The sequence below is a fragment of the Phascolarctos cinereus genome, unplaced genomic scaffold (genome assembly GCF_003287225.1).
Source record: "Phascolarctos cinereus isolate Bilbo 61053 unplaced genomic scaffold, phaCin_HiC Scaffold_3;HRSCAF=262, whole genome shotgun sequence".
Taxonomy (NCBI): Eukaryota; Metazoa; Chordata; class Mammalia; order Diprotodontia; family Phascolarctidae; genus Phascolarctos; species Phascolarctos cinereus.
In genome coordinates this window covers 14516286-14532794 of record NW_027555736.1, presented here as the reverse complement: position 1 = coordinate 14532794, position 16509 = coordinate 14516286, and the positions used below count along the sequence as shown (strand labels likewise).

Below are 16509 nucleotides of genomic sequence, written 5' to 3'. Positions count from 1 at the left end.
GACCAGAGCTGAATAGAAAATTTGACTTTCAAATACAGGACTCAGTGGAACATGAAGAGGTAAACAGGAAAGAGAAATCATAAGAGACTTATTAAGATTGAACTGTTTACATTCCTGCATGGAAAGATGATATTTATAACTCATGAGACCTTTGTCAGTATTAGGGTAGTTGGAGGAAAAAAAAAATTATATGTATACATAGATAGATAGATAGATAGAGGGCACAGGGTGAGTTAAAGATTAAGGGGTCATATCCGGAGAATAAAATTAAGGGATGAGAGGGAATTATACCAGGAGAAGAAGAAAGGGAGAGGTAGAATGGGGTAAATTATCTCACAAAAAAAAACCAGAAAAGTCTCTTACAGTGGAGGGGAAAGGGGAAGGTGAGAGAAAGTGAGTGAATCTTATTCTCAAAGGATTTGGCTTAAGGAGGGAATAACATACACATTCAATTGGGTATGGAAATCTGTCTTACCCTACAGGAAAATAGGGGGAGAAGGGGACAAGAGAGCAGGGGGATGATAGAGAGGAGGGCAGATTGGGAAAGGGGGTAAACAGAAGTAAATACTTCTGAGGAGGGACAGGGTCAAAAGAAAGAATTGAATAAATGGGAGGGCAGGGTAGGATTAAAGGAAATAGAGTTAGTTTTTCCACATGTCTACTATGGAACTGCACTTGTACAACCTATGTTGAGTTGCTTGCCTTTTCAATGAGGGTGGGTGGGGAGGGAGGAAGAGAGAAAATTAGAAACCTAAAGTTTTAAAAACATACGTAAAAAAATGTTTTCACATGCTACTGGGAAATAAGAAATACAGGAAATGGGGTAGAGAAGTCTATCCTGCCCCACAGGAAAATAGAAGGGGAAGGGGATAAGAGAAGGGGGGAGAAAGAGAAGAGAGGACAGATTAGGGGAAGGGATGTTCAGAATGCATGCCATCTTGGGGTGGGGGGAGGAGTGAGCTGGGGTTAAAATTTGGAACTTAAAAACTTGTGGAAGTGAATGTTGAAAACTAAAAATAAATAAATTTATATTAAAAAAAAAGTTGGCTTTAGGACACCTCTCATATTTACTCTGGATGTTCCATGGCATTTTCCCTTGGCATAGTAAAAAGGGAGGAAGAAGAGGTACCAAAATTCTCTAGTATTGCCACAGATTCTTCCATGGCTACTTGAGCTTCCAACCCTCCCAAGCCTGCTGGGAACAGTTCAACAACCAGGCCAGCCAAGGAGGACATATTGACCAATTAAAGCCTTTCCTGCGCGGGTTGCTCATTAAAATCTGACTGACAGCTCAGACAGATATTGATGCTAGTGAAATGAGAAACTTCCTCATCTGTGTAATGATATTTCAGCTTCCCCCTCCCAGTGACTTTTTCTGGGGCCTTATAAGTACAAAATCCTTGGCTCTGGCCTCATTTCTGTGACACTTACAGATATTAATGCTGAAAATAATTATATCCATCATTCAACCAGGACATTTTCAACATTTGTGATGGGATAATAAAAAACGTAAACATTTCTTAGGCTCTATGTCTCTGCTGATCAACTGATAAGCATTTACTAAACACTGTATCAGGTACTGTGAGAACAAACACAGGGATGATACAATCCCTTCCCACAGTGAACCCACATTGTAATGGGAAGTAAAACATGTACACGAACAGGCACGTATAAGATAAATGTAGAGTAGCTAAAAGTTAACAGAAGGGAAGACTGTACCAGCCCAGGGCACCAAGAAAGGCCTAGCACAGACAGGGTAGTTTGAGATGAGTCTTGAAGGAAACCAGGGACTAAAACAGGCAGAGGAGAGGAAAGAGAGCAGTCCAGGCCTGGGGGACCTGGTCAGACAAGAAAGGATCGATAATCATATCTTGTACTTGGGTTCCTCTTCAACTTCATTCTACTTGCTTTCCAATTTTCTCTTACAGATAAATGTCCAAGACTTAGATGATATAGGGGAAGATGGCCATATAACTCCTTCTTCCTCTTTTTGTTTGCACAAGCATTGGCTCATGGGGTGTCTTATGTCACTTTAAGGCTCAGATTTAGTGTTATACCCTATAGGAGGCATTTTCTCATTCCCCTATTGTTAGCAGGTATGGCCCCAATTACTTTATGTCATTATTTGTGCATATGTTATTCTCCTGAGTCCCTCCACTCTTACTGAATGTGAACTACTTGAGGGCCAGAGTTGTTGTTTCACTTTTGCCTTTTCATCCCCAATGTCCAGCACAGTACCAGGTACATCAGTATATTAACACATGAGTATATGAGCATAAGGGCAGATGGTATAAGGGCATATAAGTATAAATTCTTAAAGAGTAGGCATGTTAAACTGGATAGAATCCTCATTAATGAAAGTATGTGAACTCAGTGAAGCTGTTCAAGGTATCCCCAAAAATTGGAAGTAAACAAATGGGTTAAAAAAACATAAAGCATAAAGTCAAAGCAAGGAAACAAACAGCTTTGTAGAAAAATCCCCCATCTGTGAAATTGAGGGAATGTTGCCAGGTGATCTTTAAGGTCAGAGAATCATAGAATCAATGAGGTGAAAGATGAATTAGAAATCACCTAGCACAAATCCATCATTTTAAAGACAAGGAAACCATCTCTTTCAGCTGTAAAAAGTCCACGATTCTATAATTTTGGAGTGTCCAGATTTATGGATCAATTGTTTCTCAACACTTATGTGAAAATGATTGCTTTGCTCAGAGGTTAACTTACAATGAACTGGCCTCAGAACTAAGTGGGAGGAAGCAATGCATTTGGGAAATATCAAAGTACTTTCAGTAACCCCAAGCTTCTCCTTGACACCCAAACAACATCTTGCCAATATTCATTTGCTTCCAAGAATATGATATGACCAATAACCACAGAATGCCATAGTTTATGAAGAACCAAAATTCTGGATGGCCAAAAGACCAATGATGGGGTTCTAGTGGGTGCAAGCAGGCAACAACACTTGGGCAATTTGGATTTATAATTAAGAACTACTAAAAAAGACAACATCCCAGAAATGTATGATTGGAAAAGGAGGGAGGCATGTAAAAGAGTAACAGTGAGGAATGATAGATGACCAGGCAAGCACTATACTGAATGGGAAGAGGCCGAGAGAGATGACTGCAGAACACTGGGCAGATCCTCTGTTCAGACTTAGATGACCACACCAGTCTCTTCTCCACTCAGCTGCCCAAGTGATGACCCTGAAGTAAAAGTCCATGTCATCCTCCATCTCAGTAAATGTCAAATCCTTCCTCTGATGCATACTACCTAGGTGACCCTAGGCAAGGCACATGCTATTTAGGGCCTTCAGATTCCTCATCTGCAGAATGAGGATGTTGAAGTGGAAAATCTCAGTGGTCCCTCCCAATTTGAGAATAATGATCCTATGAATTTACCTTGTGGAATACAGATATTTCAAAAAAATGTTCTGAAATATATACTGTTTCTTACTATTTTGTTCATATTTTTCCCAGTAAGTTTCATTATGTTTTTTAAATTTTTATTATTTTTTTAGGATTTTTTTTTAGGTAATTGGGGTTAAATGACTTGCCCAGGGTCACACAGCTAGTACATGTCAAGTGTTTGGTCTGAGGCCAGATTTCAACTCATATCCTCCTGACTTCAGGGCCAGTGCTCCATCCACTGTGCCACCTCGCTACCCCTATCATGGAATCTTAATGTGCCTTTTTGGAGAGGGAAGACCAATTTCACCAACACAAAATCAAGGCATCCTTAATCTCCCAAAATGAGTTTAGTGGAAAGAATCCTAGGTCTAGAGTCAGGAAGACCTGAGTGACCCTGGGAAAGTCACTTAACCTCTGTTTGCCTCAGTTTCCTCAACTGTAAAAAGGGAATAATAATAGCACCCTACCTTGCAGTGTGGTTGTGAAGATCAAATGAGATATTTGTGAAGTGCTTAGCACAGTGCCTGAACATAGCAGGCACTATAGAAAAGCATATCTCTGCCCCCACCCACTACCTTGATTCTGTTCATCATGTTCATGTAAATGGAATATACTTCATAAAAATTTTGAAAAAAAAAGTACTTTTTGTTCCACATCATATGTGATTTTTCTGGCATCTGCTTTGCCTACACCAATGCAGAATGCAACCCTGCCAGGCTTAAGTACATGGTTTTCATGAGCTGCCATGATTGAAAATGTCTATTATTTGGTCACGGGGGTCAATTGTGAATCAATCCCAACTAAGTGGATAATGAATTTCTTCTCTGCAAAGTCAAAGCCTCCCCAGATTAATATAATAGATTAAAGTTAGAAGGGACTTTTAAGGCCATCTAGTGTAATTCCCTCAATTACAAGTGTAAAAACTGATGCTTATGGAGGTAAATGACTTGCTCAAGATCATATAGGCAGCAAAATCACCAAAGGAAGGATTTGAACATCAGTCCCTTGGCTCCAGAGTCAGTGTTCTTTTCACTGGAAGAAACAAAGAGGTAATAAGACTATCTACAAAGCAGAGGCAAGGTCAACTTAGCACTAGTAGTTGGAGGAATTGGGAAAGGCCTTTTGGAGAATGTGGTGCTTAAGGTGAAGTTTGAAGGCTGCTGGGCATTCTAAGAGGTGGAGATGAGGAAAGACAACATTTGAAGCTTGGGGCCAGACTGTGCAATGTCACAGTGATGGGAGACAGAAAATGCTGTGTAGAAAACCGCAAGTTGGTCAGTACAGTTGGCCCAGATTGCAAACAGAGGGGACTGAAGTGAAAGAGATTATAAGGGGCCAGGTTGTGACAAGCTTTAAATGACAAGTAGAAAAGTTTGCCGATCTCAAGTCCTCAGAACAAAGTTTTTAAAAAGCCCCTTTAACAGACTTGGCATTCACCAATTACAATCACTGAAGGGTCATAAATCTGAAAACCCCTGGCAGAAAGCTAACAGGCTTATGGCATCTCTCAATATGGTTTTTATCCCCATAGAAAAGGAAAATACCAAACAGCATAAACTAGGCAAGAAACTTGAATAACTTTTCCTCTTTCCCTTACCCCAAATCTGATGTCAAGTGAAATGAAAAGTGAAAATTGTATTGTTAAATTCCATTCACACTGTGCAAATGATAAGAAGAAATTGCACCTCATTTCCTTCCCTACAGTTGCAAATCACCCTGTTCACAAAAGTCCTGTAGGAATGTGTTGAACCTATTTACTGGCCAGAATCATATTGGTTTGGGAGAAACAAACACTCAGGGAAACATTTGTTGTGGTGAAAGAATAAATAAAATAATGCAGCAAAACCCTGGATTAAATGGAATGGTCAGAGAAGTGGTTCTTCTGGTTGTTTCCTTCATTTTGATAATTAAACAACACCTTCAAATCCTTTTTTTTTCTCTCACCCACATTACAAAATAAAAAAGTCCTAAAATATCACATTGCACTTTTTAGCATGAGTAAGGAAAATAATATAGATAGGTAATAGATAGATAGACAGACAGATAGATAGATAGATAGATAGATAGATAGATAGATAGATGGATAGATAGACAGACAGATAGATAGATAGATAGATAGATAGATAGATAGATAGATAGATAGATAGATAGATAGATAGATGATAGATGGATAGAAATAAAGTTAGGTATGCAGATACTACAGATAGGTCTATATCTATCAAGTTATCTATCTATCTACCTATCTATCTATCTATCTATCTATCTATCTATCTATCTATCTATCTATCTTTTCATGAAGGAGGTGGCCAGATATATTACTTCAACTTCAGATAAGGAAAAACTCTTTACTAATTCTCCCTCATTAGAGTGTAAACCTCTTGAGGACAAGGGCATAGCTGTTTTTGCATTCCTAGTGTTTAGTACTGTACCTGACACATAACAGGTATTTAAAATGTCTAGTTGTAGATTGATTGAATATGTTATCTTCTCTAAAATTAGTTCTGGAGAGTTGATTGGGGCCTTTCAATGACTTACCCAAGATCACAAAGCTAGGATGGTTAGCCATAGTATTTGAACCCAAATCTTTATTGGCATACCTGACTTTCCATGTTATGATGTGCTCAATCTGAGTTTATGAACTTGTTTTTGAAATATTTTGATGATTATATTTTAACATAATTGGTTACTTCTGTAATTTTAAGTGTTTTATTTTCTGTCTTTCAACACATAATTCAGTGGAGCCAAGATGGCAGAGTGAAAGCAGTGACTTGCTTGAGCTCTCCCCCAAACCCCTCCAAATACTTATAAAAAATGGCTGTAAACAAATGCTAAAGCAGCAGAACCCACAAAATGACAGAGTAAAACAAATTTCCAGCCCAAGACAACCTGGATGGTTGATCAGAAAGGTATATTGAGTAGGGCTGTGAGAGGAGCGCAGTGCGGCATGGGCATGCAGACCTCAATGAACCTAGAGCAGGCCTCAGAGGACTCAGCTGTGGTGGTTTCCAGACCTCTCAACCCATGAACGCCAAAGACAACTTAGGTCAATCTGTTTCTGTAGTGAGAAAGAAATCTAGGTCTCAGAGCCAGTGCTAGAGTGCAGAGTGCAGAGTGCTGAGCATAGGTCCCTGGGCGGTGGCTGCATCCTGAGCTTCTGACACACAGACTGAGGGGGAATTGAGTGGTTGATAAGAAGGGGACTGCAGGGATCTCTTTGCCAGTGCTGAGGCAGAAATCTCTTGCTTTGTCCATGCTTGGATCTGGGTCACTATTCTGGGCTGCAGTCCTGGGGCGAGGAAGAGCACTGGCACGGTGGAACTTGTAGTGATTGTGGAGAGGAACCCTCCTCACAGTTCCAGGATGGAAAGGAGTGCTTGTGATCACTAATAGACTAGAGCACAGGCCAGAAAAGGAGTAAACACCTCGTCCCTTATCATACCACCTTGCAAGAACTGAAAATTTACGGGTCCCTACAAATATCTCTGAAAACAGCTGTACAAAACCCTGAAGCTTGGGACAGTACATTCTCCACATTGGAAGCAGACTCTTACCTTAACAAAGAGTTTAAAACACAAGTAATTGGCCAGGATCATGAGCAAGCAGTGCAAAAAGAGTCAGACTATATTATCTTACTTTGGTGAAAAAGAAGATCAAAATATACAACCAGAAGACAACAAAGTCAAAGCTCCTACATCCAAAGCCTCCAAGAAAAATATGAATCAGTCCCAGGCCTTGGAAGAGCTCAAAAGGGATTTTGAGGAGTAATTAAGGGAAGTAGAGGAAAAACTGGGAAGAGAAATGAGAATGATGCAAGAAAATCACGAAAAACAAGTCAATAGTTTGCTAAAGGAGACCCAAAAAAATACTGAAGAAAATAATACCTTAAAAATTAGACTAACCCAAATGGCAAAAGAGGTCCAAAAATCCAATCAGGAGAAGAATGACCTAAAAAGAAAAATTGGTCAAATGGAAAAGGAAGTCCAAAATATTACTGAAGAAAATATTTCCTTAAAAATTAGAATAGAGCAATTGGAAGCTAGTGACTTTATGAGAAATCAAGACACTAAAACAAATCCAAAAGAATGAAAAAATAGAAGACAATGTGAAATATCTCATTGGAAAAACAACTGACCTGGAAAATAGATCCAGGAGAGAGAATTTAAAAATTATTGGACTATCTGAAAGCCATGATAAAAAAAAGAGCCTAGACATCATCTTTCAAGAAATTATCAAGGAAAACTGCCCTGATATTTTAGAACCAGAGGGCAAAATAGAAATTGAAAGAATCCACAGATCTCCTCCTGAAAGAGATCCCAAAGGAAAACTCCTAGGAATATTATAGCCAAATTCCAGAGTTCCCAGGTCAAGGAGAAAATATTACAAGCAGCCAGAAAAAACAATTCAAGTACTGTGGAAACACAATCAGGATAACACAAGATTTAGCAGCTTCTACATTAAAGGACTGCAGAGCATGGAATATAATATTCCAGAAGGCAAAGAAGATAGGATTACAGCCAAGAATCACCTAGTCAGCAAAAATGAGTATAATCCTTCAAGAGAAAAAATTGTCCTTCAGTGAAATAGAGGACTTTCAAGCATTCTTGATGAAAAGACCTGAGCTGAATAGAAAATTTGATTTTCAAATACAAGACTCAAGTGGAACATGAAGAGGTAAACAGGAAAGAGAAGTCATAAGAGACTTATTAAGGTTGAACTGTTTACATTCCTGCATGGAAAGATGATATTTATAATTCATGAGACCTTTGTCAGTATTAGGGTAGTTGGAGGGGGGAAAATTATATGTATGTAGATAGATAGTACATAGATAGATAGATAGATAGATAGATAGATAGACAGACAGACAGACAGACAGACAGACAGACAGACAGACAGATAGATAGATAGATAGATAGATAGATAGATAGATAGATAGATAGATAGATAGATGGCACAGGGTGAGTTGAAGATTGAGGGGCCATGCTGGGGAATAAAATTAAGGGATGAAAGAGGATTATACTAGGAGAAGAAGAAAGGGAGAGGTAGAATGGGGTAAATTATCTAACAAAAAAAACAGAAAAGAAAAGGCTCTTACAATGGAGGGGTAACAGGGGAAGATAAGAGGGAATGAGTGAATCTTATTCTTACAGGATTTCGCTTAAGAAGGGAATAACATACACATTCAATTGGGTATGGAAATCTGTCTTACCCTACAGGAAAATAGGGGGAGAAGGGGACAAGAGAGCAGGGGGATGATAGAGAGGAGGGCAAATTGGGAAAGGGGTAATCAGAAGCAAATACTTCTGAGGAGGGACAGGGTCAAAAGAAAGAATCAAATAAATTGGGGGGCAGGATAGGATTAAGGGAAATAGAGTTTTTCACAACATGTCTACTACAGAAGTGTTTTGCATAACTGCACATGTATAACCTATGTTGAGTTGCTTGCCTTTTCAATGAGGGTGGGTGGGAAGGGAGGAAGGTAGAAAATTTGGAACACAAAGTTTTAAAAACTTGTGTTTAAAAACAATGTTTTCACATGCAACTGGGAAATAAGAAATACAAGAAATGGGGTACAGAAATCTATTCTGCCCTACAGGAAAATAGAAGGGGAAGGGGATAAGAGAAGGGGGGAGAGACAGAAGAGAGGGCTGACTGGGGAAAGGGGTATTCAGAATGCATGCCACCTTTGGGTGGGGGAAGGGTGAGATGGGGTGAAAATTTGGAATTCAAAATCTTATGGAAGTAAAGGTTGAAAACTAAAAATAAATAAATTTATATAAAAAAAATACAAACAAATACACAGTTCTGAGAAGAGGAGCACAGGGTTCACCAGATTGTCAAAGGAGATCCTGGCTCATAAAAATGAGACAAACCCCTGCTCTCTCTCTCTAAGAAGAAGAGAGTGGATATCATTGAACTTTGCTTTGCTTGTTATGGCTTTTATTTGTAGGGTCTCAAAGCCCACAATATGAACTATAGCTGTGGATGCAGAAGGTACAGAAATTGAGATAAAACATTTCTGACTTCAGGGCATTCTCTGTGTATATAAAAAGAATTATCCTATGTTATCTACTTATTTCCTTAATATTGGCTTTTCCCCTTGAAAAGCCAAATATAATAAACTTCTCCTTCATTGAGGTTTCTAGTTCATCAGGTTGTGTTCCACTGAAGCATGGCTTATGTACAACTCTTTAGATTAAAGGGATAAGGAGGGAATGTCACAAAATATCAAAATTCTACCTTGAGGTAGAATTATAAGGACAAGTGTTTGTCAAATGCTTCCCTCCTTCCTTCCTTCCTTCCTTTCTCCTCCTCCTCCTCCTTCCTTTCTCCTCCTCCTCCTCCTTCCTCTTCTTCTTCTTCTTCTTCTTCTTCTTCTTCTCTTCTTCTTCTTCTTCTTCTTCTTCTTCTTCTTCTTCTTCTTCTCTTCTCTCTTCTCTCTCTCTCTCTCTCTCTCTCTCTCTCTCTCTCTCTCTCTCTCTCTCTCTCTCTCTCTTTCTCTCTCTGTCTCTCCCCATCCCCCCTCCCAGAGAAAAGAATAGCTCTTATTTCTGTTGTCTTAAAGAAGGTTTATAAAGCACTTTTATCCACATTTTGCAGGTGGGGAAAGAGAGGCTGAGAGTGAAGTGGCTGGAACTGGGTCATGCCATAGGAAGATGTCGAGCCTTTCTGACTTCCAGTACTGAGGTCTTCCTTCTCCACATCACAGTTCTCTGATCCAGCTAACAAGTTATGGCTCCCCCCTCAGTTCACCCATGAGGAAAGCCCTCTGGCTTTTATGCTTGTAGTTTATTGCCAAGCTTGCATTTGAGGCCACATTCCTTGACTTTTAGTTGAATTAAACACTCAATCCCCTAACCATCATATACCTAAAGTAGATAGAATGTGTTCTCCTATTTAGAAATTCCATTAGGGAGTTTTCTGTGTGGAAGCTCTTTCCAAGGCTGCCCAACTTTATCACTCTTATGAGAGAGGTGCCCAATATGTCTTTTTTTCTTTTTTTTAAATTTTTTGTTTGTTTGTTGCTTGTTTGCTTGTTTGTATGTTGTTGTTGTCATTTTGTCTGTAGGGATTCATCAGAGCAAGCTAAGGCCAAGGTTACTGAGGATCAGCCCCTACCCACTACAAAGAAGGCTACCTAGGGACCATTTCTTTGCTGGTACTTGGCTTCCTCTCCTTCCCAGTCTTTTCTTGACCCTGGCTCTTGCCTAGAGATTTGGACTTTTGAGGTGTCACCCTCAGTTCATGTGAGCCCGGTTCCCTGCATTCCAGACATTGATGACTCTAGAATTTGGCCTTTCCAGTTCGCTCATTTGGATACCTCAGCTAGGACCACTCCTCCTTTTTCCACTAGGAACAGCCGACCTCCCTCAAGACCTAAATACCTCTAATCCTAGGCTCAGCAGTGGTCATCCCCATCACTTGCCTTTTCTCATCTCTCTCTCTCTACTTCCCTTTTCTTCCTAAAATGCTACAGGCAGCAGTGGGTGACCTGATGATCTCCTCCCACTTTTAGGCTTAAGAAGTTAATAAAACTGAGGACCTTTAAAACTGAAAGGCAACTTAGAAGTCATCTACACCAATTCCCTCAACTTATAGATGGGGAGACTATGGCCCAGAGAAGGGAAATGCCTTTCCCAACATCACACATTTAGTAAAAGACATCCAGATGAGACAACTGTCCCAAGATTCTGGATGAAGGCTGAGTATACTGTCCTAGTTTTTTTTTTCTTTGTTTTTTCCTCTTCCCTTTTGTTATGTGCCCAGCCACAAAGGCCCTGATTCAAGTGTGTGTTGTTATTTTCTCCTTCTACATTCTTGCCCCACCTCTTTTCTGCCTGCAAGCAAACAATGGCCAGACAAGAGCTATTACTCTATCTGCTCCTTGTCCTATTGGGAATTTTGCAATAATACCTGGGACATACTTCCCCAATATGTCATGTCAAGGAACTAATCCCCTGGGCAAGATCTCATCTAGGTCCAATTGGCCTCTCATTACATCTTGGCTTACACTTGCCTTTCCTGTTACTGTCCAAAAGGGTAGGGATTCTTTCAGACCCTCTCCCTTTGACCAGAAGGGAGAAATATCAAGATGTTGGGAGATACCCTATTTCCCAGAGCTAAGTCCCAGCAAGCAAGCTGTACTCTGAGCTTGGCATAACAACAATCCTTTGCATTTGCCCTCTAGATGACTTCACTGTCTGCCAAAATCACATAATTATTGTATTGCTTTGAATAGCACCAGGTGTTCTCTGAGCTCTGACAAGCACTTGACAAACCCCCATGTTCCAGTCATGAAGCTCTGCTATAAATCAAAGCTGCCTCATTGTTGCTGTTAACCCTATTTTTAGGGACGGGCTCACTGCATAGTGATTGATATATATATATATATATATATATATATATAAAGATTTAGCCACCCTAAAAGGGGTCCCCCCAAGTAGAGGTGGGGCCCCAGCAAATGCATATTTAATGATCATAATTTTGTTTTTGTTCAACATTTCATGCCTACTGTGTCCTATTTTCCAATATTTTTTATGGGTCCCTGATAGATGGAAGCTATCTCTTCCATGTCTGTTTTCCTCCCACAGTGCCTCATTTGGGGCTGATGTTTTATGCTCAGTGAATGAAAATTAACACTGCGAAGGAAAAGATTTCCTAGGGTGAATAGTGTCAGTCAGATAAGATAGCTCACTAGGTAAAGGACTGTTCCTAGATTCTGGAAGACCTGGGTTCAAATCCCTGCTCTTCCATTGACTATCTATGTGATCTTGGATAAGCTTCTTATCCACTCTTGGCTTCAGTTTCTGTAAAATGAGCAGATGTACTTCATTATCTCTGAAGTCCCTTCCAGGTTTAAATCTGTCATCTCAAATCTTGTTTCTGAAACAGACTGTGTATTGGCCTAGGCAAGATGGAACCTGTCAAGGCCCCAGGGGACTAACTACAAGTATAATTTGTTGGAGTATCCATAATGGGACTTCTTGGATGTTGGTAAAGTCATAGATTCATATCCTTCCTTTCCCCAATCTCCCATGCCCTGCCCCCAACCAAAAGGCACCAGAGACATTAAAAGCAATTATCTCAGCAACTATGAAAACAGCACAGCTTTTATGAATGTTCAGGGATCACCACCTGGTAAGTATTTTATAGGGAGGCTTTTTTATCCTTTTTGCAAGTAGGGGTTAGACGAGAAGATCTCTGAGGTCCTTCCTACCCAGTGATCCTGTGACTAGCCTTTCAGTAACATGTAAGGATGTGCAAACAATTACCATCATTAATTTTAAACATAAAAGATACTCATGTTTCAGAAAATAAAAAAGGCACATTCACTAGGACTTCAATCCCAATGGAACCTACCTCTAGATGGGCCCAAATCCATCTGCGTGCTGTTTCTAGGATGTAAGCTCAATTTCTTCTGAGCTCATTCTGTGCATAAAATCGGGGAGGGGGTTCCCCTACCAAATAATTGATGCAAATAGAGCTATAAAATTATTCATTGGAAAAATAAAGTCTAAGAAAAGTGCTGTGCAGAGTTAAAATTAGAAAACAAATTTATCCCTGGACGCGGCCTCATTCACTCAGCTGCTCATTGATTGTCATTGGGGATGAGTCTAGTTTTCTCATCTTTGGCATCTTCAGGGATCCAGATGTTTGCTGTTAGGCACAAGAGTCAAGTCAGAGAAGCAGGAAATTAAGAATGCAGCTTTTAGCCCCCACCCAAAATCATGTGTCTGAGGCAAGAGAATTGAGTATATGTGGAGATTGCTGTCTTTGGTACCAGGGAAATAGGGAAGGAAGTCAACTAGGAAGCTTGGGGTCAGAGCCAGCTCCCAGCCATCTTAGGATTCTAAGGGAATAAAGAGCAGTTAGAGAAGCACCGCTCATTTGCGTATCCATTTCTTTCCAAAAAGAGTACAAGCTCCTTGAGGACAGGGCACATTTGGCTTGCTTTCTTTGAATCCTAGGTGCTTAGCACAGAGCTTTGGACATACTGGGACTTGTGGAATGCCAGTTGAATTGAACAGAAGCTGAGTCCCTGAGAAGTGAGAACAGATAAAACCTTGGGAATCTTCCAGAATGGTAATTCTATGGATTTGTTTAAGGGTCAGTGGGTACAGTAGAATCCTCTCTATGTATTTTGCCATCTGTGGTTTTAGGTAGATCACATAAATCTTCCTGTCCTTTATATCCTCATCTACTCAAGGAAGGGGTTGGCCTAGACTATTTTTAAAGTTCCTTCCAAAACTAATTCCCATGATCCTATTTTCTTTATCATTTCCCAGCTCAAAATCTTTCCATGTCTCCCAGTGTCTAATTGCATCAAATATGAAGTCCTCTGCCTATTTTCTATAGTTATCATTACCTTAGCCCTCCCAGGGGGCTCAGTGTCTCTGATCCTGTTGAAGAGGTCTAGGACTTTGGGGATGCTCCTGGGGGAACCCCCAAGATCATGATGCTGAGCCTTGCCTGAATGAATTCAACTCAGATCTTCTTCCAGCCAGAGGAAAAGTTTATCAGTGATAAAACACACAGGCCAGGTGATGCCCATAAGGATGAGGGGGCATGAGAAAAGCTCAGCCTTTTGGGCATGAGATTCTCAGCATCTGAATGGGGACTAGGGTGGAATTTTAATACAATAAAATCACTTTTCCTGGCCAGAGGAAGGGGCTGGGAAAAGGGCCTAAGAATTCTAATTGGGGGAGGTCTGAGAAATTGAATATTCAATGGGAATAGTTAATGGAAGGAACTGGAAGGCATCTGTCAAGCAGAGATAAGGGAAGTCAATAAGGAACTTAAAAGTTTAAGTGTTTTATGGGGCCTGTAATGAAGGGAACTGGAAGGCATCTGAATAAGGCCAAAAGGTAGAGGCCAAGGCTTCCAAAGGGAGATAAGGAGTTGAGATCTGTAGACAAATGGGAGCCAGATTCCCGTTGGGACAATGGGGGGGAATCTTGGCTTGGGCCTCCGCCCCCATCGCTGTGTGAGAGATGATCTCTCAGAAGTGAAGCTTCCTCAGGGGATCAATGGTTCTTGTTAATATTTCTTGATTGTTGCTTTCAAAACCCTCCCCCACTCAGACCCTGTTTTTAAGCACACAACAGAAAGAATAAGCCCTGCCCCCCAACCTGAACTGCTTGTCCTTAGCTTCCTGCCTTCTCTTGTCTCTGGGATAAGGGGGAAGGGGATTAGGGATTGGAAATTGCAGTAAATCTCAGTTTCCTAGGAATTACCTAACTCATGGGAATTAGGCTCTAAACCCCCTCCTGATCACCACCCCACTGCTACATCAGCATTAGGTTTACTAAATAAGGGCATGTGTGTTTGGATTGGCTATACCCTGTTTCCTTGTTCTTTGTCTTTGAATTTTTGTGCCTTGAATGTAAGCCCCGAGTCCCAGCTAATGGGATAGGAAGATTTTTCGTGAGCTTCGAAGCCCAGCCAAAGGGAAGAGGAGCCAGTGGGTGGGCGGGGAGATTGCAGTTAGGATCTATATAATCTGCTGAGCTGAGCACACTTTGGTTGGTGCCATATTTTGAGTGCCCTGAGGGAGCCCTTTCTCAAAAAGCCAATAAACAAACTATTCTTTTTGCTAATATCTTTGAGTCTCCAATTTGTTGGTAAGGGTCTTCGTACCCCACACAACTGTAAAGATTGGGGGTCCACTTGGGTTTTTTGCTTCCTCATTGCATACACACTCATTCACATCTCCATGGTTATATTCAAGAGATTAAGAAGCAGAGGGACCCCAGAGGTCCATTTATAGAAACCCTTCCATCTTACAGATGAGGAAATTGAAACCCAGAGAAAAAGAGACTTGTTTAAGGTTGCAAAAATAGTAAGTAAAAGAGCCAAGATTTTAACCTAGGTTCTCTGACCTAGAACTCTTACTAGCATTCCACAAATCATCCCTTGTTGTTCTCTCATGGAACTCCCCATACCCTGCTAAGTCTATTTATCCTTCATGGCCCAGACTTGCTTTGAAGACTTCTTGAACTTCTTTAGGCCTCTTTTCTCTTCATAGCCTCTGAATGAAGGCATGGAAAGTCTATATTAGAAGAGTATTCCTTGAGAACAGCAATGGCTTGGTCTCTGTTTGCAGAATGGAGTGTTTGGTTGAATTTATCATGTGTGGTCTTCCCTGTTGTGTACATAGGCTAGCCCTGCTTTCTTAATGAGATTTGAAGTTCCTTGATCACAAGAGACTGCCTTTTTTCAATCTATACTGCCCATAGTCCCAAGGAATCCTTCCATTAAAAGCTCATAAGGAATATTAACAAGTCCCTGGGGAATTCAAACTGGAAAAGGGTCTAGTTTTTGAAAATAGCTCATAGCCCCCATTTCCTGATTTAACCTTCAAGTTATGAATAATATTCCATATAATAGTATACTCTCAGAGATTGAAACCCCCTTATAAACCACTGAATCTAACTTGAAGAGGAATTCTCTCTATAACATTCCTGGCAAATGATAATCCACCTTTTAATTAAATACCTCTAGTGATGAGGAACTCACTACCTCACAAAGGCTTTCATTTCACTTTTGTACATTTTGTACAACTTCAGCAAACACAGATGCACATCTTGGATAGACACATAAAATGGACATTGAGTAAGCCTCCGAATTAGATAGGATGACTAGACAGACAAATGGCCTCTGAAAAATTTCAAAATACTTTCAAAACTGCTTCTCCAAGAAAAAGTCTTTTAAAAAAATACAAAACATTTTACCAAGGATAATGTGTTGATGAGAGCCCTGGGACATGACAGTGTCTGAAGATTGAGGTTGAGGATCACCCAGAGGGCATCACATGGTGGGTGTGAGCAGGATGCACTGCATTACAAGCAAGAAAATGCAAAGGAAAAGTCACGCAAAGGATGTAATAAATATATTGGATTGCATAAGAAAGTGGGCTGGCCATGTGGTAAGAAGAAAGGACAGCCACGGACAGCCCATGTGCCCTATTGAGATGTTTGCTTTAGAGAACATTTCTATAGTGCTTTAAGGTTTATGTAGCACTTTGCAGACATTCACTTATTTGAGCCTTACACAACAACTTTGTAAGATAGCTGCTACTACTGATGGGGTTGGGATCTGGGTCCCA

General features: G+C 40.4%; 1 protein-coding gene across 2 annotated transcripts in view; it reads right to left on the bottom strand.

The window, feature by feature from the left end:
* The window catches only part of PRKG1 (protein kinase cGMP-dependent 1), a 1361110-nt gene that overhangs the window by 396763 nt on the left and 947838 nt on the right, over positions 1–16509 (bottom strand). The window lies entirely within an intron of this gene.